Below are 24,971 nucleotides of genomic sequence, written 5' to 3'. Positions count from 1 at the left end.
ATTGATTTTCTAGTTGTTTCCTCTGTCTTTCATTCCTCTATTTTCCCTTTCTATTGATCTCTCACTATGTTTGCTGACTCTTTTTTCTTTTCTTCTGTGTTTTGCTATTAAACCCATCAATTGATTTCTTAACTTCACACAGTGTATTTTTTTCACTTCTAAAATTTCCATTTCATTCTTTAAAAAAAACTTTAAAAACAGACTTTATTTTTAGAGCAGTTGTAGGTTCACAGACCAATTGAGTGAAAAGTACAGAGAGTTCCCATATGCCCCCTACCCCTATACATGCACAACCTTCCACACTGTCAACATCTGGTACCAGAGTGGTACCTTTGTTACGGGTGATGAACGTACACTGAAATATCACTATCACCCAAAGTCCATAATTTACATAAGGAGTTTATTCTTGGTGGCAGATTCTGTGGGTTTGAACAAATCTATAATGACATATATCCACCATTATAGTATCATACAGAATAGTTTCACTGCTCTAAAAATTGTCTATGTTTTACGTATTCATCTCTCCCTCTCTGCTAAACTCTGACAATCACTGACCTTTTTACTATAAGTTTTCCTGTAAGTTTCTGTAAGTTTTTACTATAAGTTTCTATAGTTTTGCCTTTTCCAGAATATCACATAGTAGGAATCATACAGTATATAACCCTTTCAGATTGGCTTCTTTCACTTAATAACATGTATTTATGTTTCTTCCATGTAATTTCATGCCTTGATAGTTCATTTCATTTTAGAGCTGAATAATGTTCCATTGTATGGATATACCACAGTGTATTAGTCAGGGTTCCCTGGAGGGACAGAACTAATAGGATAGATGTATGTATGAAGTGGAGTTTATTAAGGAGTATTGACTCACATGATCACAAGGCGAAGTCTCACAATAAGTTATCGACAAGCTGAGGAGCAAGGAAGCCAGTCCAAGTCCAAAAACCTCAAAAGTAGGGAAGCCGACAGTGCAGCCTTCAGTCTGTGGCTGAAGGCCTGAAAGCCCTTGGCAAATCACTGGTGTAAGTCCAAGAGTCCAAAAGCTGAAGAACTTGGAATTTGATGTTCGAGAGCAGGAAGCATCCAGCAGGGAAGAAAGATGAAGTCCAGAAGACCCAGCAAGTCTCCTCTTCCATCTTCTCCTGCCTGCTTTATTAGCTGCACTGGCAGCTGATTAGATGGTGCTCACCCAGATTGAGGGTGGGTCTGCCTCTCCCAGTCCACTGACTCGAATGTTAATCTTCTTTGGCAGCACCCTCACAGACACACCCAGGAACAGTACTTTGCATCCTTCAATTCAGTCAAGTTGATACTCAGTATTAACCATCACACACAGTTTATTTATTCGTTCACTTACTGAAAGACAGTCTTGGCTGCTTCAAGGCTTTGGCAGTTGTAAATAAAGTCACTATTTATGTCTATGTACAGGTTTTTGTGTGGACATACATTTTTAACTCATTTCAATAAATGCCAAGGGATGTGATTGCTGTATTGTATGTTAAAAATATGCTTAGTTTTGTAAGATGGTTCTTTTTTTTTTTAATAGTTTCTATTATTCTGCCAATAACCTCATTTCTTCCCCTTTGTTCAAGAGTGTTTGTCTTTACTTCATGGAGCATAGTTACAATAGTTGCTTTAAAATCTGTGCCTGATTATTCTACCATCTTGGTCTTCTCAGCGGTAGCATTTATTGAGTATTTTTTGTGCAAACTAGTAAATTTTATTGGTTCTTTATATGCTGAGTTATTTTAGATTGTATCCTGGACATTTTGAATATTTAATTTGGATGTTTTTCATTAAAATCCTCAAGAGATTTGGAAGATTGTTTGATTATTTGAGAAAGTAATCATACTGGTTTTGTTCAGACTGTCTGTATTTTGTGAGTGATAGTTTCAATGTTATCTCAGTTTTCGGAACCTCTACTAGGCAGCTTTGAGTATGTTCCATGCATGCACAGCTCAAGGTTAAGCCTGGGCCTATGTTAGTTCATACACAGAGTTAGGAGATCCATTTCTGTAATCTGTGATCTCCAGGATTCCCCATAGTCACCCACCTATATAAGTTTTCTATTTCTTATCCTCTGGCCCAATAGATAGGGGTTCTTTTGGAGTTTTGGCTGCCTGTGCCGCTACCAGGTCCTGTGACCAGGACCATTTTTGGTGCTATGTGGAGATGGAACAAAGAGAGAGAAAATTTACCTACTGACTTACTCCAGTACTCTCTGGACCACAGGAGCCCTTTTCTATTTGTTTAACTAGAAAAACAGAATTACTATTGGGATTTTAGCTGACCATGCTACTTGCCACCCTGGCTCTGCTAGGCAAGCTGTGAAAATTAGGAGAGGGAATGAGAACACAAGGATTCCTTTCTGTGTTCTTCAGCTTAAAGGATCCCAGCCTTCTTTCTAGACAGAAGGGATTTATCTGAAGGTATTAGCTGTCTGCAGTACCCCCTTGGCAGTTCATTTGTGTGATTGCTCTCGGTCCAAGGCTGTGAAAAGAAAGAGGAAATAAAATGAGAAACTTAATCCTGTGCAACTGAAACTTAATGCTGTTTCAGTTTTTGACTTCTCTTCATAATCTGACTGCATTTCTTTACCTTTCAGAGTCCTTAGGTAGTTGTGTTTTGTATTTTGTCCAGAGTTTTTAGCTGTAATAATCAGAAGAGGTGGGCTTTATTGAATTCACTCTTGACTGTACTTTCTTTTGTATTCTTTTTCCACTTCTGTCTGTACTACCTCTCTCAAGATACAATAACTGATGCTAATCCTATCCTTTTATTCTTTGAAGTAGAAACCAGGACTATCCCTTTAAAGACCACATCTGTCACTTCAGGTATTTTTATTTTTGGCTTTCATTTGCTGGCTGAGTGGGTTAAACCTGTTTAGGAGGAATGCAATTCAAGAACCTCACTTTGAAGCTAACCACAGCAATCCTAGTTTACCTCTAAAATGCAGTGTGCAACCACTCCTGTCATCTGTCTTTTGTATGCTCTTCATCAGCAGTCTTCCTCTTCCTTCCCAGTTCGTTTATTTAGCCTCTGATTCATTCTTCTCTTCTCCCACCCCGTTCTCTTTTACCAGCCCAGCCTACCAATACTTACTCTCCCTGAAAGGATCTTATCCTTTACCAGAAGTTCAGTTATTACCTCTAAGAACCAGTCCCTTCCCTTTTAAATTTTCTTTTCCCTGAAAGAGCCACAGTTTTATGTATTAGAAAAATGAAGATATATGTTTGCCCTTAAAGGGATTATAATCATTATAGAAAATTTGAAAGTTTTCAAAAAATTAAAAAAAAAAAAAGAATTTCCCAAAGCCTGACTATCCAAAGAGAAACACTTAATGTTATGTGTGTGATCTTGAGTGAAAATTTAAAATTTAGATTAGAACATTTTTATAAATTATCCAAACTTTTTATAGGGAAAAAACAGAAAATGTAAATAATCAGTAAAAAAAAAAAAAAAAAACAAAAAACAAACTCATAATCCAACCATCTAGAAGTAAATACTGGTTTTAGTTAAGAGTATGTGTGCAGATAGGGGTGTGTGTGCGTGTGTGTGTGTGTGTTTGCAGGTTGCTTGGTTGGTTAGGGTGGGGAATGGTTGAACCTGATCTGGGATCACAGCCTTGCTGTGTTGGAGGAAGGGGTTGGGTGGAGTGGATGTTGATATGCAAAGATTGATTTAAATAGTTTCAATTTTGGTATTTGGACAAGGCTTGAGGTGGAATCTCCTGGTGAACAAAACTGGGGAATGGAAAGAATTTGGTAGTGTTGTGTTTTGTGTCTTCCTGCCCCTTTTCTTCTGATTTCCCAAAGAGCTCACCCTGTTCTGTAGGCTAAATCTTAGGCCTCTATGGCAACAAAGACTGTAGGCTAATGGCTCAGATGACAAAGAAAACAAAAGTTGGAAAGGGGCTTTCTCTACATTTCAGTCAGAACATAGCAGGACTGCAGCACAGTCAGTACTGGAGTGAACTCCATTGCATCAGTTTTGTAGCGTCAGGGAGTTCTAGAAAACAATGCGTTGTGTTGGGAATTAGCGTTCTACCAGTAACTATGATATTGGTGGGGCAAGGGTGAAGAGAGGACCAAAGTAGAGGAACATGAAGGAAAAGTAATGAGCAAACTATTAGAAGTAATCCATGAAGACTCCAAAAAGGAATTAGGGGTGATTTTATTGGAGAGAGAGGTCCTGGGGTCAAGAGCCTGAGGGGTGTGTGTGTATAAATGCGTGTCTATTTATGTCTACATCGAGCTATATCTATATCTACATCTATCTTTCTTCAAAAATAGGACATTTTTACGTGTACTATTGTAAAATCTTTCTTCCCTTAGTAATATATCTTGAAAATCTTGTCATATCAAATATAGAAATATTTTATCATTTTAAATGGCTGCATTATATTCCATTGAATGCATGAGGATTCCATTGTAATCATTGTATGCATGTATGCGAGTATCAAAATGTATTTCACCATTATCTATCTTTAGGTTGTTTTCAAGCTATTATTAATTTATTAGCAGTTCATTATTAAAATAATAATGTATTTTTCTCCTTTAAAAAACAACATTATTCTGGCTTCTCATACTTTCAGCCATAGAATCCTTAGATGGCATTTAAAAGTTTCTGACTTATTCTTGCTCATCTTTTCTGTGTAACCACATGTAGTCTGTTTTCAATTTGATTTACATGGCCAGTGGTACTGCCCCAAAGGGAAGAGGCAAAATGGACCCTAATAGTGCCCATATGTTACTCACCTTCTTTCCTGCCCATCTCAAGGCTTATTGTCTGGCAAGGATCTGTTAGACTTACATATTCTGAAATACAAATGTTATAAAACTGAGTGGCCTGGCATGGTGGCTCACGTCTGTAATCCCAGCATTTTGGGAGGGTGAGGCAGGTGGATCACCCGAGGTCAGGAGTTTGAGACCAGCCTGGCCAACATGGTGAAACTCTATCTCTACTAAATGTACAAAAATTAGGCTGGGCACGGTGGCTCACGCTTGTAATCCCAGAACTTTGGGAGGCCGAGGCGAGCAGATCACGAGGTCAGGAGTTTGAGACCAGCCTGACCAACATGGTGAAACCCCATCACTACTGAAAATACAAAAATTAGCCAGGCGTGGTGGCGGGTACCTGTAATCCTAGCTACTCAGGAGGCTGAGGCAGGAGAATCCCTTGAACCCAGGAGTCGGAGGTTGCAGTGAGCCGAGATTGAGTCACTGTACTCCAGCCTAGGCGACGGAGCGAGACTCTGTCTCAAAAAAACAAAACAAAACAAAACAAAACTGAGTGGATTAGATTTCTCAGGGACATTTTCATTTTAAAGGCAACAAAGAAGTTTTAGAACCAAGTGATTGAAATTCTTAGGTATGTGGGAGACGTGTTGCATTTTGTTTTGTTTTGAACCAAGGGGTTCCGGGGAGGAGTTGGGGAGCAGGATCACTTGGATACTCTTGAACTCCATCAGGATGTGACCTGCTTCTCCTGAATGAAGGTCTGATCCTGGCGGTCCTGGTCTGTGTGGTGGGAATACTATCCTATAGAACGTGGACTTACCATGCATTTACTCCCAACTCGGCATTCAGTTATTTCACAGGGGGAGCTTGAAATTGGTCGGGATAAGAGCATTTATACCATAGAAAGCAGAAAACACTACAACTCAGGTTTTTCATCACTCTTCTCCCAACCCAGACCCAGTTGTTAAACATTACCAGCACAACATTGACTTCTTATTCCTCAGTTTACCAGGCTGTTACTCAAAATTCCCTCTACAGCCCTGCTTTGGAGCAGTTGGGAACTTCAGCATTTTGATCCACGTTTTTGGAGCTGTCTCATGTGAAAAATGGATGAGACCTATGTCAGCAAACCTGGTCAGAACTCACCAGTCCTGTCCTGAGGATGGGGTGTTAGTTTTTGCGTTGCCCTTCACCCTGGAGAGTTAAGCATAAATTCTTCGGGTGGAGGTAAAATGCGACTACTCTGTCTACACCAGGGGGAACATCAGGAACACAAGTATGCAAACACACATTCTTGTTCACCCACACACAAATAAACTTCCTTTTAGAGTGAAAACCAGAAACTGTTTAAAGCACCCATTTAAAAAATAAAAACTAAGAGTTCTGAAAACAAGTAATAACAACTGATCTTTGGACTTAATTTTTTTTGAGACAGAGTCTTGCTCTGTTGCCCAGGCTGGAGTGCAGTGGTGCAATCTCAGCTCACTGCAACCTCCACCTCCTGGGTTCAAGTGATTCTCATGCCTCAGCCTCCCTAGTAGCTGGGACTACAGGCACACACCATCATGCCCGGCTAATTTTTTTGTATTTTTAGTAGAGATAGGGTTTCACGATGTTGGCCAGGCTGGTCTCAAACTTGAGCTTAGGCAATCTGCCGACCTCGCCCTCCCAAAGTGCTGGGGTTATAGGGCTTGAGCCACTGCGCCCAGCCTAGACTTAATTTTAATGGTAAGGGAGGGGAGCTATAAGGAAGGGGAGGAAATGAGATTGAGGTAGAAAATAGGAAAAGAAAAGAGAGGGGAGAGGAAAAGGGATGAAAAAGAAGAAAAGGGTGGGAAGTAAAAGAAGCAAGTAGGGAGGAAAAGTTTGGAGAGGGTGGATAGGAGAAAAAACTGGACTGTGGAATGGAAGATGAAGAGGCTGTCGGGCTTTGGGGTGAATGTGGTGGTTGGAGTTCAACTGTTTTGGTTTCCTTGGGCACAGGCCCTGAGAGGAGGTTACCCCTGTTCTGACTGCACTCAGAGGTTTAGTAACAATCATATTCTAAGCTTTTATTTTTATTTCCATCTTTATTGTCTATTTTTGACAATCAGAATATTTTCTACTGGGATTTTAAACATCTTCATCTTGTGACAAAATTACTTAGAACTAAAGATTTAGAAATTTAGTAATTAATATTAGATTGTATTAATATGTATAGCCTGTATTTTGCTTTGATGGATTTTAAGCCTTACAGATTGCATTCATTGTTTTTAAGGAAGATTGAGAACGTCTTATTTCACAATGTCTAGAGATTGCATCTTATTAAAAAATAAACCTATTTTTAGTCTACTTAGGAGCTGGTATGAGAAACACACAATGCAAGCAAATAAAATGAGAAAAGATGATTCAACAAGAGGCTTCACTGATTTAATGTTTATTTAACTGCTTTGACCAAAGTGCTTGGTTCTTCTATGAATAAGAAAGGGGATGAGTTATCCACCAGAATGAAAATTATATTCTGGTTTGAAGCTTCTGCTGTCAGATAATACAGTTTTCTATAGTGTGGAAGAACAGCATCATCTTCAAGCAAGGTGGAATTAGGCATGGACAGAACTGTATTTCTCACCCAGGAGGAGGGTAGGTTTGATGAATTGTTTACAAATTTTGTGTTTGGTGGCAGTAGCAGGGGAGGGATCGTGCAGCCTTCTGGTCACCAGCAAACCTGCAGAATGATTCAGTGACCTTTCCAGTTGATTTAGCCTGTGTCCCTCGTGTCACTGACTGGCACCTACAGCAATACTTGGTGTTATTTAGCTTCTTGTCACATACAACTTTCTTCTCTTCCTTCCTTCGATTGTCCCTTCCCTCCTGAGGGATAGCAGGATTGAGGCCACAGGCTGCCACTCAGGGCATTGACTCTCTGATAAGAGTCAGTAAGGTGGAGCCACTGGTGCCCCCTTAACCCCTTTTACAGGTGGGCAGAGGCTGGGCTGCTAGTGTGGTATCCACAGGACAGTAGCTGTGCTCACTATGGCAGAGTCTAATTTTGAGATGTTGGGATTCTGGAGGAGAAAAATTTTATGTGCTGCTGAGTCGTTACAAATTGACCATTAGAGGTAGTAAATAGCAGAACAGAAGAAAGAAACAGGAGGGTACAAGACTGATCATGAAATAATTGGAGCGAGGAGTTCTGTTGACTGTAACAATGTAAGACGTTTGCATGTACTGTGTGGTTGATTAGGAAAGAAGCTCTTTGTTCTGAAATGTCTTCATCAGTGAAAGTTGAAGAGAGATGCTCAGCTGGGATACAGTGAACTCAATCTACTCCTCCAGGACTGGATCTGCAGAACTCAGATCTACCTTCCGTGACAGCTTCTGACTGTTGGCGTACAGAGCTCTTCTCTCTCTACATGTAGCTTGTCACTCACTCGGCTTGCACTGATGGGGTAGGGCAGCCTCAGATTGTTTTATAGGTGCAATTATTTCACTCCTTTAGATGAGGGTTGTGTTTTATGTTACTCTTGAAGCCTCATTTATTTGCCACATGGTGGGTACCTGAAGATACATGCTAAATGAAAATTGTGCAAAGAGCTCTGAACTTGGAGGCAGATGACCTTGGACTTTTATTCAGTCTATACTTGTTACAAATGAGCTTGGATAAGACTGATCTTTCAGCTTTCTTCAGAATGAGATATAAAACAAGTAGAACATATAAATAAATAGAAGAAAATATACACAAATATTACATGATCTTTGAATTATAAGACTCACATAAATGCCACTGAAGAAACCACCAAGAATAGATTTGCAAGTATGGAAAGCTTTTTAATTCTATATATCAGAAAATGTAATAAACAAAATTAAGAGGTAAATGACATACTGAGAAAAATACTTCTACTTGGTAAGTCAAAGTATAGAAAATAAGCAAAAGATACAGTCCACAAAGAAAAAAAATACAACCAGCTGATAAATATATGTGGTCAAAGAAGTACACTTCAAATCTACAGTGAGATACTTTTTAATCAGCTCAAATTTTCAGGGAGACCCATTCAGTCTTATATGATGCTGATGGAAGTGGAAATTTCCTGGATCAGTGTGTATTAAGAGCCATAAAAATGCTTATTTCCTTGAAATTAACAAGAAACTTGCTAGACCTGTATGAAGGATGCCAACTTAAAACAATTTATAAAATGTTTATATATTTTTTTTTGTGATCTATAGGTTTTAATGTTTTTGAAACAAAATTAACCCATAGTAGACTTTGGTAGACAATGTGTGTCTTCTACCTAGATACCCTCTAATTCAGTCAGGGTTTAATTAAAGATATATAAGTACTAGGATAAAAATGTATTTGTATTTGTTTTTACTGGGGGACATACCATGTTCCTGCATGGAAATATTCAGTTTTATAGGTATACAAATTTTCCCAAAATTAATATTTAAGTTTAGTGCAATTCCAATAAAAAATTCTAGTAGGATTTTATTGGGGAGGGGCAGGTGTGATGGGAATTGATGATGTGATTTTAATTTTTCTTTTATGTTCTGAATAAAACATTTTGTTGGGGTGTAGAAAATTTTATGATGGAAGAATAAATAAGAAAACCAAGAATATTTTGAATAGGAACAATAAGTAGGAAAAATGTATGCAATGGGATATTAATATGTATTATAAACCACAGAAACTAAAGACGAGTGATGGAATGTATATAGATGGAACAGAATAGAGTGACCACATATAAACCCTAGTGTATGTGGGAATTTAGCATGTGATAAAAATGAAGAAAAATACAGTGAGGCAAAAGATGGTTTTGGCTCAATTGAGAAACAGTTTGGGAAAAAGTAAAAATAGATTTTTACCTAAAAGAGTACAAGAACACAAATTCCAAATGGAATTAGTTAGATGGGGAGAATGACACTAAAAAACTTGAAAATAAAGCTGAATGCCTATATAATTTTGTAGTGAGAAAGACCTTTGTAAGTACACAAAAGCAATAAAGGAAAAAACTGATAGAACTGATTATAAAGTAACTTAAAGCTACCACAAACTAAATTAATAAGCAAATAATTAATAATAAGCTATTTACAAGCACAAAAGTTAACAAAGTTAAAATACTTAAAAAAAAAAGCCGAGAGACCTTCTCTGTGGCCACCCTCAGTTTGGGTAATTCACAAGAATGACACACAGAACCCAGGAAAGCACTTTTATTATGCTTACAATTTTATTATAACGAAAGGACACAGATAATACAATCAGCAGAGGGAAGCGACATAGGGCAGAGCCTGGAGGGGTCCATGCACAGAGCTTCCTATCTTCCTCTCTCTACAGAGTCATGGATTGTGTTACCTCTTGGTCACGATATGTGACAATACACACAGAGTACTGCCAACCAGCGATGCTCACCTGAGCCTCTGATGTCCACAGGGTCAAAGCCCTCACCATAAATCACATCTCTAGACTGGTGGCCAAAGCCCTCAGGCCAACAAAGACACTCATAACACGCTGGGCATTCCAGGGGCATGGAGATCACCTCCCAGTAGCCAAAAGCCCTAAGTTAATTCTTCACTACACAGAAACCTATCATTTTATCCCTATCAAATTGACAAAGTGTAGCAGATGCCATCAGTGCCAGGACACATTTCTGGACATTTCAGTGCTCCCCAGTGGATTTCTAAGTGTGGTATTTGCAACTCCATGCCCGAGAGCTTTAAAAAAAAAAAAAAAAAAACTGCTGAAGGCCCTGTGGCCTTTTCCTTAAGTAGCCCTTGCTTGGCAGTGGCTCAAACTTGTAATCCCAGCACTTTGGGAGGATGAAGTGGGTGGATCATGAGGTCAGGAGTTCAAGACCAGCCTGGCCAAGATGGTGAAACCCTGTCTCTACTAAAACTACAAAAATTATCTGGGTGCGGTGGCAGGTGCCTGTAATTCCAGCGACTCAGGAGGCTGAGGCAGGAGAGTCACTTGAACCCGGGAGGCCGAGGTTGCAGTGAACCAAGATTGTGCCACTGCACTCCAGCCTGGGTGACAGAGTGAGACTCCATCTTAAACAAAATAAAACAAAGCAAAACAAAACAGTAGCTCTCACTTAATGACTCTTGGAGTTGTCATGTAAGACCATAGCCCTTTAGGTGGGATAATGCGGGGGCATTTTGTATTATTGCCCAGAATTTCTCTGCAAGATTAAGTTCCAGTTGCCCACTGCGATAGGTGGCTTAGTAATGTACCCTTTATTGGCTGCCTTTGCTTCTGGTTACCACTTACCCATATCCATCCCTATTTCTGTATTACTCAGATAAACTTCCTGCACTTGAATCCTTGTCTCAGTGTCTGCTTCTGGGAGATAACAAACTAAGACATAAAATTTAAAATGAAATTCAGAGGTGACATGAGTACATGGGAATAGATGTTCTCCTCTGCTCCTTTGTGGAGTGTAAATTGGTTCAACCTTTTTGGTGGATACTTTGGAAATATATATCCAGTAGCTTTGAAATACGCATAGTCTTCAACTTAGTAATTCTACTTCCGAGAATATTTCCTGAGAAACAGGTAGGGATGTGTACTAGGTTTTCTTTTCTGTTTTCTGAACAATAAACTACTTTGAAAATGAGGAAAAGGACGCTAAATGGCATTCATAGGTAAAGCTTTTATGTCTCATATTAAAGGTAGGATGCAACAAATAATTGACTATAGTTTTTCTTTCATAAGCAACTATTAACCTTTAAAAAACTTTCCTCAACGGTAGATTAACTTTTATTGAATGTAGCTATTAATAAGAAATTTTAAAATTGATTGCATACTGGGCTTGGGCTGCCATAACAAAATACCATAGGCAAGGTGTTTTACACAACAGAAATAGAAATGTATTTTTTCACAGGTTTGGATGCTAAGAGGTTCAAGATCAAGGTATTGGCCAGTTAGTTCCTAGTGAGGGTTCCTTCCTGCCTTGCAGATGTGTGCTCACGCAGCGGGGAGAGGGAGTAAGCTCGCTGGTGTCTCCTCTTCTAAGGACACTAATCCTATTGCATTGGGGTCCACCTTTACGATCCCATTTAACATCAGTTACATCCTTACACCACATACAGCCACCCTGGGGGTTAGGAGTGCAACACATGAACTTTGGGAGGACACAATTCAGTCCAAAGCATAAACTAATAAATAGCTCAGTTATTTAGTAAGTTTTAGAATGTTCTTATTTGCCCCTTTTGTTCTTTTCCAGCTCTCTGGGTCATATGTGTTGATGAGTATCTCTAGTAGGTAAAGCCTGTCTCCTATCACTTTCTGGGTCCATCTACATAGGGGTTTTTGATGCCATTGTCCAAAAGGCTTGGTTTTACTGCTTACCAGCGAGATAGGATCAGGACTACTAGACGTGGCCATGAGTGACCATGAAGCTGAGAGTTGCAGCAGTCCCCTCAGCCTTCCATTGGTTGCCCCTGTCCTGTTTTCATGGGCCAGCTCATAGGTGGAACCTCAGTATTATTCATGCCCAGCACTCCAGTTTTTCACCAGAGATGAATCCTAGGCCGTTTGGCTATGATCCTCTTTCTTTCTTTGGTGTTTCACTATTTTGTCCCATGGGGCATTAGATTGCTGTCCCAGTCAAGAGCACATCTGACACTGAGAATTTCCCTGGATATTCTTCTCTTTGCCAAATCAGATTTCCTCAACTAAAATCCTGCGTGATCCACAGCTATGCTCACCATTCTCTTTAGATACTGTATCTCAGTTACCCAGATGGTATTATGGTTCCAGCCTCTGCAGAGGAATGCCTTTGCTGGCATTGGGTCTCCATGGCATCGAATACCTTGCACACTTTTGTAGCCGTTCCCACTTCATGACCCTCAAATCTCCCAAATGTTAAGTGATAACTTAGAAAACTACCAAGTAATGTGGATAACACATTCCCCAGCACATCCATGAACTCTCGTCTGTTTGCACCCCATCGTTCACTCCACTCCAGTGCTATGCCTCACTGGCATCTTCTTCTGATTTGGCACTTGGTGATGAAAAAGGTGAAAGTTAATGGTCAAATTGGCTGCATCACAATATCTTTATTTTGTTGCAGCTCACCCATTGATTGCTCACTTACCAGTCTCACTTGCTCACTTTTCTGCCAGGTCTCCTAAGTGATCTTTTGTGTAAAAAGAAGTTTAGAAAATGCTGCAGGATCAATTGTATGAGGTACAGTAGGGACAAAAAAGCAACTACATCATCATAAGAACAGTTACCATGCACTTGTAATATCCTAATTAGATACAAGGCAAGAAAATACAAGGGAAGGTAAAGTAATTTGAAACAATTGTGCATTAGTTTTCTAGGGATGCTGTAAGAAAATACCACAAACTGAGCCGATGACACTGCAGAAGACTCTGTCTCATGATTCTGGTGGCTAGAGGTGTGACAGCCAAGTGTCAGCCGGGTTGGCTTCTTCTGATGGATGTGAGGGAGAGTCTGTTTCATGTCTCTCCCTTAGCTTTGGGTGGCTTGCTGGCAATCTTTGGCATTCCATAGCTTGTGGCAGCATAACTCGTCTTCATATGGCATTCTCCTTTTACATATGCCTGTGTCCAGATTTCCCCTTATGAGGACACCAGTCTTACTGAATTAGGGGCTATTTTATTCAAATACAATCTCATCTTAACTGACTACATCTGCAACAACGCTGTTTCCAAATAAGGCCATATTTGGAGGTACTGGGGAGATAGGACTTCAATATATGAATTTTGGGGGGACAAAATTCAACCCATAACAACTTGGAAGTCTTTGTGGTGGATCAAGAGTTGAGTCAGAGTCAGTTTCTTTTATTTTATTTTTGAGACGAAGTCTCACTTTGTTGCCCAGGCTGGGGTGCAGAGGCATGATCATAGCTTACTGCAGCCTTGACCTCCCCAGGCTCAGGTGATCCTCCCACCTCAGCCTCCCCAGTAGCTGGGTCTACAGGTGCATGCCACCATACGCAGGTATTTTATTATTATTATTTTTTGTAGAGATAGGGTTTCACTATGTTGCCCAGCCTGGTTTGGAACTCCTGGACTCAAGAGTTCCACCCACCCTGACCTCCCAAAGTGCTGGGATTACAGGCGTGAACCATCTTGCCTGGCCCAGAGTCAATTTCTTAAGAGATGTTTGTTTACTTATTTATTTATTCCTTGTTCGGGGATAGAATTATTGTACCTAGCTACCACCCTTAAGACTATACTGCAAGTCTGTATATGAGTAAATTTCAGACTAAGAGCACACTGTGTTTGGGGCACTTGAGGCAACACTCCTTATTATGACTACTTTAGATGGCCTAAAAGGGCAGCATAATACCAGGATCCTTGGGGATTGCCACAGTACATTTATATTTCTGTGCCTTCAAAGGGTTAGTGAGTTAGTACTCCTGAGACTTGACATCTTGTTTGCTTATTTTTATTTTCCCAGTGTCTAGTATAGGCAAAAAGTTCCTGGCAAATGGGTCAATAAACATTGAGTTAATCTTATCAATCAATGCTAAGATGTATATGTTACGTATATGTGTATATATGTACATACATATACATTTTCACATTTTACCATCTTTGAAATAAAGACTGTCTCACAATACATGGAGTATAACAATTGTCACTGTTTTCTTTTCTTAATAGCAAATACAGTAATGCCTTATAAGCATTGGTCTCTTCGATTTGATGAAATGGGATATTTGCACAAAATTTACCCAAGAAATTGCTATCGTTTTTACATGAACAAGGTAGATTATAGGTGAAACACCTAAAACTAGTTTTTAATGCTCCATTTTTTTTTTTTTCAGGAGAGTTCTGTATTCCTCAAAGATCCCTCAAGAATTTTGTCAGTGTTGCCATAACTTATTGTTTATTAGTCTGCTTGGGTTGCCATAAGAATGTACACAGACTGGTGGCTTAAACAACAGACATTATTTTCTTACAGTTTTAGAGTCTGGAAGTCCAAGATCAGGGTGCCGCAGGGTTGGTTTCTAGTAAGGCAACCTTCTCACTGTGCTCACATAAACGAGGCCTTTCTTCTGTGTGTGTTTGTGGAGAGAGATCTTTGGTGTCTTGTTCTCTTTCTATAAGGTCACCAGTTCTACTGGATTAGGACCCTACCCTTATGATCTCATTTATCTTTAATTATTTCTGTAAAGGCCCTGTCTCTAAATACAAATACACTGGGGATTAGGACTTAAACATAAACTTGAAGGGTAGAGGTACACAATTCATTTCATAACACTCTGGCTTGGATGGCAATTGTCTAACAAAGATCTAGTTGTTTTGGACTCAGCTGGGTGGCTGTGAGCTGGTCTCTGGGTTTGGACTGGATTTCTCATTGCGGAACAACCCCTCGCCCTTTATCATCACCTGTTTATAGCGTATTACTAGGAAGTGATGTGTCTTGCTTCACATTATTACGTGCCAAATGCTAATTGTGGAGGACCTCTTCTTCTTCTACCCTCTTAGGTCTTAGCCATTAGGTATTAGTTGTCAACCCTCATGGCTTCCTTCACCGAGTTCTTTTAGGACCTCTCAGGGCATTGCTACACTCTGCTGATTTCTCTTTGCTACTGTTATCAAATATGTGTTCTAGCCAAGGGGGCTACATACTGAGCTTCAACACCAGCCTGTGTTCATGATACATCATGGGTCACAAGTGAGGCTGGAGGAGAACTTGTCTGCTGAGGAAGTAAGCACATGACCTGTCACCAAGGAGCCACCATTTGGCCAAGATCGAAATCCAACACTCAACTTCAGTACACATCACCATCAGGTCGCAGTCCTGAACATGCATTGTATTCCATGCCTCTGGAGACCCTGGAATGTCAATGAAGGACAGCAGGCAAGGTAGTTTATGTACAAACAATTGTTGACCATGAAATATTTTATTCAGAAATGAGTAAAAAATAATCTTTTTAGCAGGTTTGCTCAGTTGGTTCACTGAAGGCAGATGAATTGGCACTTTGCAGCTGAGAGCCAATGCAGGCTCTCGGAGGTGGCTTCTCTCTGCAGGCTGATTTTGGGCCCCGAGCAGGGCCCAAAGCCCAACAATCAGCTCATGGCTCTTAATTCTGTGCAACTAACAAATCCCGTCCCGGTGTGCTGAGAGCGCCCTCTAGTGGCTAGCAAGTTCCTCAAGAACGGAGTGTAAAGACCTTTAAGGACCTTCACTAGGAAGGAACCGCCATACTTTTGAATTTCAAGCCTAACCTGAAGGTTATTATTTAAGGAAACTGTCAAATTTTCTCAAAGAAATTATTGTAATTGGAAAATATTTAGAATGTAAAAGCATTCTCCAAAGAAAACCAAAGACAACTACAGTGATTCATTTACTTTAGGTCTACAACAACAAAATACTGATTTAACAATACAAATAACATGCTCTTTAGCTCTTTGAAGGATGGCAATGAGGAAAACTGGAAGAATGATCTAGCAATTGCTGGCTGACCCACATTCTAAGAAATGTTAAGATAACAGGTGAACATTCAAAATTCAAATTTAGCACTTTGGAGGCGCTTATTTGCATGACAAATGGATTCTTTCTTTCACAGAAAGGCTTTAGCCTGGGTTTTATTACCAATTAGCCTTAAGCCCAGCAGAGCTTTAATTAGAATGCAAAGGGTTTGTGGGATCTGTGGACACTGAGGGAACAGTGTCTTAACGCTGAGATTTTTTCTAGGATTAAGTACATGGCCTCTGAGTTACATCTGCTGTATATAGCACAAATTATATAAACGTTGGTATTGCCTGTCACCTAATACAATTATTTGTACAGACAGAGTATGACATTAATTCCTGCAGTGAACAACTCTATAGACCCTTCATCCTAATGTGTCCATTTAAATGGAGCCCTATTTGCTATGCACAGACTTTTTCAAAGAATCTGTTAGGGAATGTGAATACCAAGTTATAAGCAACAAAAAAGAAAGCAACAAAATATAATGAAATCCCCATTACATCCCTTGGCCCTATAATACCTTTCCTTGACTTTGCTCTAAGCATTCCTCTGGCATTCCCACTCCTGACCCACATGATTATAAATGTTTATTGTCTCAACTAACTATGCCAACAGGTTCATAGTATCACTTGCTACAGAGAAAGTGGAAGACTGGTTTACATTAAACATTCACGTGTGAAAAAGGATTGTTGAGCAACAGGACCGAGCTAAGAAAGCAGTTGTGAATTCTGTGCATTCAAGATGAAACAAAATGTTATCTATATGTGTTAGCTGCCTGGCTGAGTAAATAAAGAAGATTCAAATTTGGCGCAGCTGTTCTTAGTGCCGCCGGGGTATTAGATTCCCTGCAACCGTCTGTGTGCTCAGACCCTGCGTTCCATTGCGTAGGGAGCCCGCGGCTCTTTTTTTAGCGGAATGCAGCCGGGAGCAGGAAGGGTGGAGCCGGCTGGGGTTTGACTCGGCAGCTGTGGGCGAGGCCCTGCAGAGTCTATTTTGAGGACTGTGATAAAGGTTAAAAATAAAGGATAGCACTTGAGTGGGCTTCCTAAGGAGTAGCTATCTAATTATAGGGCTTATTTTTACAAAGCAGCAGCTGACAGCGTCAGCCCAGCACGTCCCGAAAGTTCTTACTAAGACAGGAAGCTGCTACATTTGCTGTGACCAATGTCACTTTAAGGAGTCTTGGCAATTACATTCTCACTTAACTTTTCCTTCTACTGCAAGGATATTTGAGGAGGATTAGAGGATATTGCAAAAGCTCACTTTTTATTCAGACCCACTTAAAAACTAAACCCACTAAATCAACTTCCTCTCTCCTTTCTCCAACATTTATAGAGCGCCACCACACGGCAGGCACCGTGCTGGGTGCTGCCATTCGTAGGTGCAGACCCCCGCATGGTCTTTCCCTCAGAGCTGGTGGAGGTTGTGGCGCAGCCTGTGCTCAGTCTTGGCTCTGTCTCTTGAGGACCAGTTTCTCTTTGGGCTCTTGTTTCCAAGAGCCATGGAGAATGAGCAGAGCAGTATCTAACAAAGGACGGGGTCCCCTCTCAGCTTCTGTCTTCACAAGTGAATGCCACACATTTTAAACTAGAACTTTTTCTACTTACTTAGCACCTAACAGATGCTATGAGAATTCTGGTTACTTTTGCTTTTCTGTTTGGGTCGGGAGTACGTGTCTAAGTGTGACAAATGTGAACAGATTCTTTGGAGAGGTGAGGAAATACAGGAAAGAGGGGGGCCAGTCTTTTCTCTCTTTTGAAAAAATAATCATTTTTCGTAGCAACCAGATATTTTCATAATACTCTTTTTTATAAAGAAATGTTTTAACATAAAAAAATTTAAAGATATATAAAAGTAGACTTAATAGCGTAGTAAGTCCCCATGTGCTTTTTGTCCAGCTTTAACAATTAGCAGCATGTGGCCTGATCTTGTTTTGCACACATCCTCTCTCCTGTATTATTTTGGAGCAAATTTGATCTTTCTTTCCTTCCTCCCTCCCTCCTTCCCTCCCTCCCTCCCTCCTTCCCTTCCTTCCTTCCTTCCTTCCTTCCTTCCTTCCTTCCTTCCTTCCTTCCTTCCTTTTTCTTTCTTTTCTTTCTTTCTTTTTTTTTTTTTCCTAGACAGAGTCTTGCTCTGTCACCCAGGCTGGAGTGCAGTGGCACAGTCTCAGCTCACTGCAACCTCCGCTTCCCGGATTCAATTGATTCTCCTGCCTCAGCCTCCCGAATCGCTGGGATTACAGGCACCTGCCACCATGCCCGGCCACAAGTTTCGTATTTTTAGTAGATATGGGGTTTTACCATATCTACATTTGACCAGGCTGGTCTCAAATTCCTGACCTCAGGTGATCCTCCTGCCTTGGCCTCCTAAAGTGCTGGAATTACGGGTGTGAGCCACTGCGCCCAGCTGATATGTTATTTCATCTGTAAATATTTCAGTATGTAGTTCTAGAGATAATAATTTCTTTTTAAAAAGTAACCCCAAAACAATAAATTCACCTAACATTAGCAATAATTCATTAATATCATAAACTAGTCAGTATTTAAATTTATAATTATCTCAAATGCATATGCACATTTTTTACAGCTTATTTGTTTGAATTAAGATAAAAGTCAGCTGCACGTATTGTAATTGGTTCCTTTTTCTCTTAAATCTTTTATTCCATAGATTCCCCTTCCATGTCCCTCTCTGTTTTGTTATCCAGGCAATCAGTTGAAAAACTGAGTACTTTGTCCTGTAGATTTTTATGGATTGGATGTCTGTGGTCCTATATAACAGTGTCCTCCATTTTCTGTTTCCTGTAAATTAGTACAGTCATGCCCCTCATAACGAAATTTCTGTCAACGATGAAGCATTATGGATGGTAGTCCCATAAGATTATAATAGAGGTCGGACACGGTGGCTCATGCCTGTAATCCCAGTGTTTTGGGAGGCCGAGGTGGGTGGATCACTTGATGCCAGGAGTTCGAGACCAGCCTGGCTAACATGGCAAAACACCGTCTTTACTAAAATAGAAAAATTAGCTGGGGGTGGTGGCGGGTGCCTGTAATCCCAGCTACTTGGGAGGCTGAGGCAGGAGAATCTCTTGAACCTGGGAGGTGAAGGTTGCAGTGAGCCAAGATCACACCACTCCAGCTTGGGCAACAGAGGAAGATTCTATCTAAAAAAAAAAAAAAAAAAAAGATTATAATGGAGTTGAAAGATTCCCATTGCTTAGTTACATAGCCATTGTAACATGGTAGCACAACACATTACCTTTTCTATGTTTAGATATGTTGTGATACATACTATTGTGCTACAGTTGCCTGCAGTTTTCAGTACAGTAACATGCTGTACAGGTTTGTAGCTAGGAGCAATAGACTACACCATATAGCCTAGGTGTGTGGTAGATTATACCATCCAGGTTGTGTAAGTGCACTCTGTGATGTTTACGCAATGGAATCACCTAACAACACATTTCTCAGAATATATTGCTGTTGTTAAGGGATGCATGATTGTAGTTAACTCTAGAGACTTGATCAGAGTCAGGTTTCATTTTTCTGTCAAAACAATTTCATACATGGTAGAAAAATCCCATGTCTCTCTTTTTTCCCCATGATATTCTTTATACTGTCAGTGTAGTTTCTGAACTTAGTTGCAGTCTGTAAGACAGGGTGTCTTGACTTGATCACTATTGAAGTTTTCTACCAGGTAATTCTTTGTTGGTTGGGGAGGTGGGGGGACTCTCCCATGCTTTGTGGGATGTTTAGCAGCATCCTGGTCTCTACCCACTAGATACCAGTAGCAGCCACTCCCCAGTTGTGACAATCAAAAGTATCTCCAGACATTGCCAAATATCCTTTAGGAGGGTAGGGCAAAATCATCCCTGGTTGAGAACCACAGCTGTAGACTAACCATCAGTTATTCTCAAAGGTTATCTGTCCACAGCCTTTAACGTTTCAAGCGCTAATCCATTGACCATGAGACCCAGGCCATTCGCTATGACTATTGTATTGATTTTTTGTGGGTGCTATGACAAATTACTACAAATGTAGTGGCTTAAACAATACGAATTTATGATCATATAGTTCTGAAGGTGACAAGTCCAAATTGGGTTTCACAGGGCTATAATCAAGGCGTCAGGAGGGCTGTGTTCCTTCTGCATGGTGTTTTTCTTCGTCTTCGGAGCCTACAGTGTAGCATCTTCTAGTCTGTCTCTCTGTGACTGTCTTGCATCCCCCTTGTAAGAACCCATGGGAGTTGGGCGCAGTGGCTCACCCCTGTAATCCTCACACTTTGGGAGGCTGATGCAGGAGGATCATTTGAGACCAGGAGTTTGAGAGCAGCCCTGGCAACATAGCAAGACCTTGTCTCTACAAAAAAAGGAGAAAATCAGCTGGGTGTGGTAGTGTGCACCTGTAGTCCCAGCTACTCAGGGGACTGAGGTGGGAGAATTGCTTGAGGCTGGGAGGTTGAGGCTGCAGTGAGCTGTGTTGTGTCACTGCACTCTAGCCTGGGTGACAGAGCAAGAACCTGTCTCAAAGTAAAATAAAAATTAAAAAAATGAACCCATGGGATTACATTGGGCCCACTGAATAATCTAAATAATCTCTCCATTTAAAAGTCCTTTATTTAATCATAGTTGTAAAGTCCCTTTGACCATGTAAAGCAGCACATTTACAGGTTCTGGGGATTAGAATGTTCAAGCTCAGAAAACAACACTCGTAAGTATGGCATTTTGACATGCTGAGTGTTTTGAACTAAAGCAGCAGCCATGGAATCAAGGTGTCTGTGACCACCTCCTGCCTGCTGTCTCCTGCCTTTCTGCCTCTCCTGAAGCAGAGGGAGGGACTTTTTCTAAAGTTGCTATATCTGACTAAGGGAAGCTCCTCCAGAAGGAAGCAACTGACTTGAGCCCCACTCCCTATAATCTCATCAAACAGGTGGGACTGACTTGCAGGAAGGAAGGTTAGAGTTGACGCCACACCCAGAGCCCAGAGGAAGTTTGTTCCAGGTTATTATCTGAGTATATAAACTTCTATTGCTACAGCACATTGGGTTATTGGGTACTCACTTTCCTGTGATGCCCCATGCCCTTGATAAGTCTATATGCCTTTTCTCCAGTTAATCTCTCTATTAGTTCATTTTGAAGACTCAAACCTCAACAGAGGAGAGAAGGAGTTCTCTTGCCCCAGTAAGGTCATTCACATCTTTTGGGGACCATATCCATATAACTGAGGCCAGAATGTGTGAAAAATTCATCAAGAGGTTTACGAGGAGTGAATGCAAGTTGTAGAATATGGGAACAGTCCATGGTTTGGTCACAGTGTCCAGGCTCAGCCTCCTCACTCTAGTTCATAGAACCACCTGAAACACACACAGACTGTGTGTGCATTAATCATTTACTCTATCATGTTTCTTTCTTGAACAGGGCTGAATTTTTACCTGCCTGATGTCCTTTTCTGTCTGTTTTTGTGATTGCTGGCTCCTCCAACTGTGTCCCAAACAGATTCATTGACTTCGTTTCTAAATCTGCTCTTCTTCCCCATATCACTAGTTGTGTTAATGGCTTTGCCGTCTTCCTAGAGCCAGATTTCAACCTCATTCTTTACCTCATCTAACATACAATTATTTGCTAAATCCTGGGGATTCCATTTCCATGGGAGCTTTTCAATCTATCCTTTCTTCCCTATTCCCAGTGCTGTTCTCTTATTTCAGGCCTCGAGTGGCTTTTTATGGATTATGAAATAGTCTTTCTAAATGACCCCCTAGCCAGTCTCCATGGCTTGTTTTTCCTCTGCTGTCAAGGGTCACACAGAAGCAGCTATTCTTATGGAGCACTCTGAGTAAGTAATACCCTTAACCCTCAAACCTACTCCCTGAGCTGCACTGAGCCAAGTGCAAGCCAGAGGGCAGACGTTCATATTTACAACCTACAAAAAAATACCAAGACATCATTGAATCAAATCCACTAGAAACTTTTGTATGCGTTTCAAAGAAAGGAGAGGACTCGGATTAGCCGCAGGGTCCTGTGTGGCTGGGTGGAATATTGACACTTCCTGGGACAGTGGAGGAAAGGCTAGGAGTCATTGCCTGACTCAGTGCTCAGCCTCTCCTTTAAAAAACATGATTATTTAAAGAATAAGAAATATTTAAAGAATCTCTGATTGAAGGGGTGCCACCTTATTGCATGCCTGAAAATCCACCTGTCTGATCCCATTCTTCAGATGAAGCAACTGAGGCTCAGAGGATTTAAGTAATTTGCCTGAGGTCATGTAGACAGTAAGTGGCAGAACTGGAATTCTGTTTTAGGAATTCAAAGTTTCATATTCTTTCCACTGTTTGACCCGGTTTCATCCACGTTTGCAACTTTGTTTTCCATTCTTTTATTTTTATCTTAATGTTGCAGTAAAACTAAATTCCTCACTCTTTTTTGCTGGACCTGGAACTTTTCCTCCTTTATATCTTTTCTCATGTGGTTCCCTCTGCCTAGAATGGCCCAGAACCTGTCTAAGCCATGAAAATTGTACCCTTGAAAATCCAGCACCAACAGCATTGCTTCTAGGAAGGGAACAGCCAGTTTCTCTCTGACTTTATCGCACGCCTTTCATAAGAACTCATAGAATCACATTGGGCCCACTGGCCCACAAAGATCCCTACTTTGTTTTGTTTGTTTGTTTGTTTTTTTTGTGTGTGTTTCAAACAAACTTTATTAATTCAAAAACAGCAGTAGCCAAATCTCACAGGCCATATCTTGCTAATACCTGCTGTAGAAGCTCAGTTCCTCGTTTACTAAGTACCACCTAAAGTAAATAAAATAGTCCTCTTGCTTTCTATTTCTAATTGCAATCATTACTCCTCCACTGTCATATAAAACCACTTTATTTGAGGCTTGTATCATCCAAGCTGTGATACCATCTATTCTTCTTTAATATAATGACCTCCTGGTTATCCCAGGAGAATAAAAGACATTGACAACTGTTTGTAGCATGATTATGTTTGGGAAAAGATTCTCCTCTTAAGATCCCTACTTTGAAGTGATAAACACTAGCAGCAGCTCATAGCTTGTTTATGGCTATTTCCAATTTGTGCCTTTCATTATAGATAGTTACGCATAGGTCTTCCTCTTTTAGTGAATACATTGTCCATGAGGAAAGAGCTGTGTTTGATTCATCTTTATGCCTCCCATAGAGTCTTGCCCATGAGAGGCACTCAAAATACGTGTGGACTAAAGAAGCAAGTAAAGTAAAAATACTTTGTCCAGAATTGTCTATTTCTTTCCGGTGTGGTCTGAATGTGTTTCCCCAAGATCATGTTAAAACTTAATCACCATTGTGATAGTATTAAGACGACAGGCCTAAGTCCTGAGAGCAGAGCCTTCCTGGATGGAATTAGGGTCCTTACAAAAGAGCTTGAGGGAGTGTTTGTTCTTTTCTGTTCTTCTGCCATGAGGATATAGCATTCACCCCCCTTTTTGCCCTTCTGTCCCTCCCACCATGTCAGGACACAGTGTTTAAGGTACCTCCTTGGAAGCAGAGAGCAGGCCCTTTCCAGCCACCAAACCTGCTGGCACCTTGATCTTGGACTTCCCAGCCTCCAGAACTGTGAGAAATAAATTTTTTATTGTTTACAAATGACCCAGTCTCAGGTATTCTGTTATAGTGGCCTAAACAGATGAAGATATTCTCTAATTATAAAGGATTTGCCAAGGATAATATTAAAGCCAGAGACATAGAAGATAGGCATAGTTTTGGTGCACTTTGCTTCTGTGTCTTTGTACAAATTGTTACTTCTCCATCACCTGTGGGATGTTCTCCTTCCTACCCCACATGCTTCCACCAGTTCCCAGCTACCAATTTCTTTAAGACCTGGCTCAAAGCCTAGTCCTTCCTAGGGGACTTCATTCCTGAGTCCAGACCACTGCAGTTTCCCCTTTATCCAGTGGTCACAAGGCACCCACACAGGCTGACAGTTGCCACCTGATCATCATCACCAGTCATCACACTGTTATTGCATACTTGGTATAGGAAAGACTCTATGTCATGTGCTGTGGGGGAGGGAGGGAGAGCTTTGCAGAGGAGGTGGGATTCAAGCAGGGTCTTGAAGGCTGTGTTTTCATTAAAGAGGTGGAAAAGAAGGGGAATAAAATAATGCACAACATTGAAGATCAACTTCTACTCTTCTTGTTATTGGCTATATAATTTTGAGAAAAATCCTTTAATCCCTTTGGAAATCCATTTTCTCATATTTAAGGTGGGAATCTATTATTTTAGATTTAGGGAGGGTGCTTATGAGGATCAATGTGAAAGCCCCATGTATTGGTGAGAATGAATTTCTTTGCAAGTAATATTAATAATTAAGATATAACATGTAGGGAGACTGAGGCAGGAGAATCGCTTGAACCCAGGAGGTGGAGGTTGCAGTGAGCTGAGATTGCACCACTGCTCTCCAGCCTGGGCGACAGAGCGATATATATATATATTTAACATGTAACATCTCTTCAGTGGTTACATATGAAGCTGACAAACCTCCTTTCTCCATGACATCAACTCTCTCATCTGGTGGTGGCCACCGTCTTGCTGCTGCTGGTTGAAGATGGGAGAAGTCTTGCATTTCTACTTCCTCGTGCAGGGGCCCACAGATGGGTGTTCCGTCATTCCAGTAACTTTACATTTCTTAGTAATTGGCTGGTTTTCCGAAGGAGAAGGGAACTGATCCCCGTCCTCTGCACACGCTTTGTTGTTTGAAGTCTGCACCTTTGCTTGCTGTTGCCCCCACTGCTTGGAATGTGCCATCTTCTCAGCCTCAGCCTGATCAGCAGTTACTGG

The 24,971-nt window shown here is 40.7% G+C and overlaps 1 protein-coding gene and 1 pseudogene across 10 annotated transcripts in view; both read left to right on the top strand.

Annotated features, from left to right (window-relative positions):
• Nucleotides 1-24,971, top strand: part of TNFSF4 (TNF superfamily member 4) — a 277,633-nt gene that overhangs the window by 26,284 nt on the left and 226,378 nt on the right. The window contains exon 5 of one of the 10 annotated variants that reach the window (XM_074014541.1): nt 1-24,971. This exon is cut by the window's left edge and continues 19,700 nt beyond it. The exons of the other annotated variants lie outside the window; for them this stretch is intronic. The gene's annotated coding sequence lies outside the window, so the exon portion shown is untranslated. 10 annotated transcript variants of the gene reach the window in all.
• The window catches only part of LOC107128902 (T-complex protein 1 subunit alpha pseudogene), a 96,865-nt pseudogene that overhangs the window by 26,284 nt on the left and 45,610 nt on the right, over nt 1-24,971 (top strand).

The sequence above is a fragment of the Macaca fascicularis genome, chromosome 1 (assembly GCF_037993035.2).
Source record: "Macaca fascicularis isolate 582-1 chromosome 1, T2T-MFA8v1.1".
Classification (NCBI taxonomy): domain Eukaryota; kingdom Metazoa; phylum Chordata; class Mammalia; order Primates; family Cercopithecidae; genus Macaca; species Macaca fascicularis.
The sequence above is the reverse complement of the archived record's forward strand: the minus strand, read 5'-3'. Positions and strand labels throughout refer to the sequence as shown.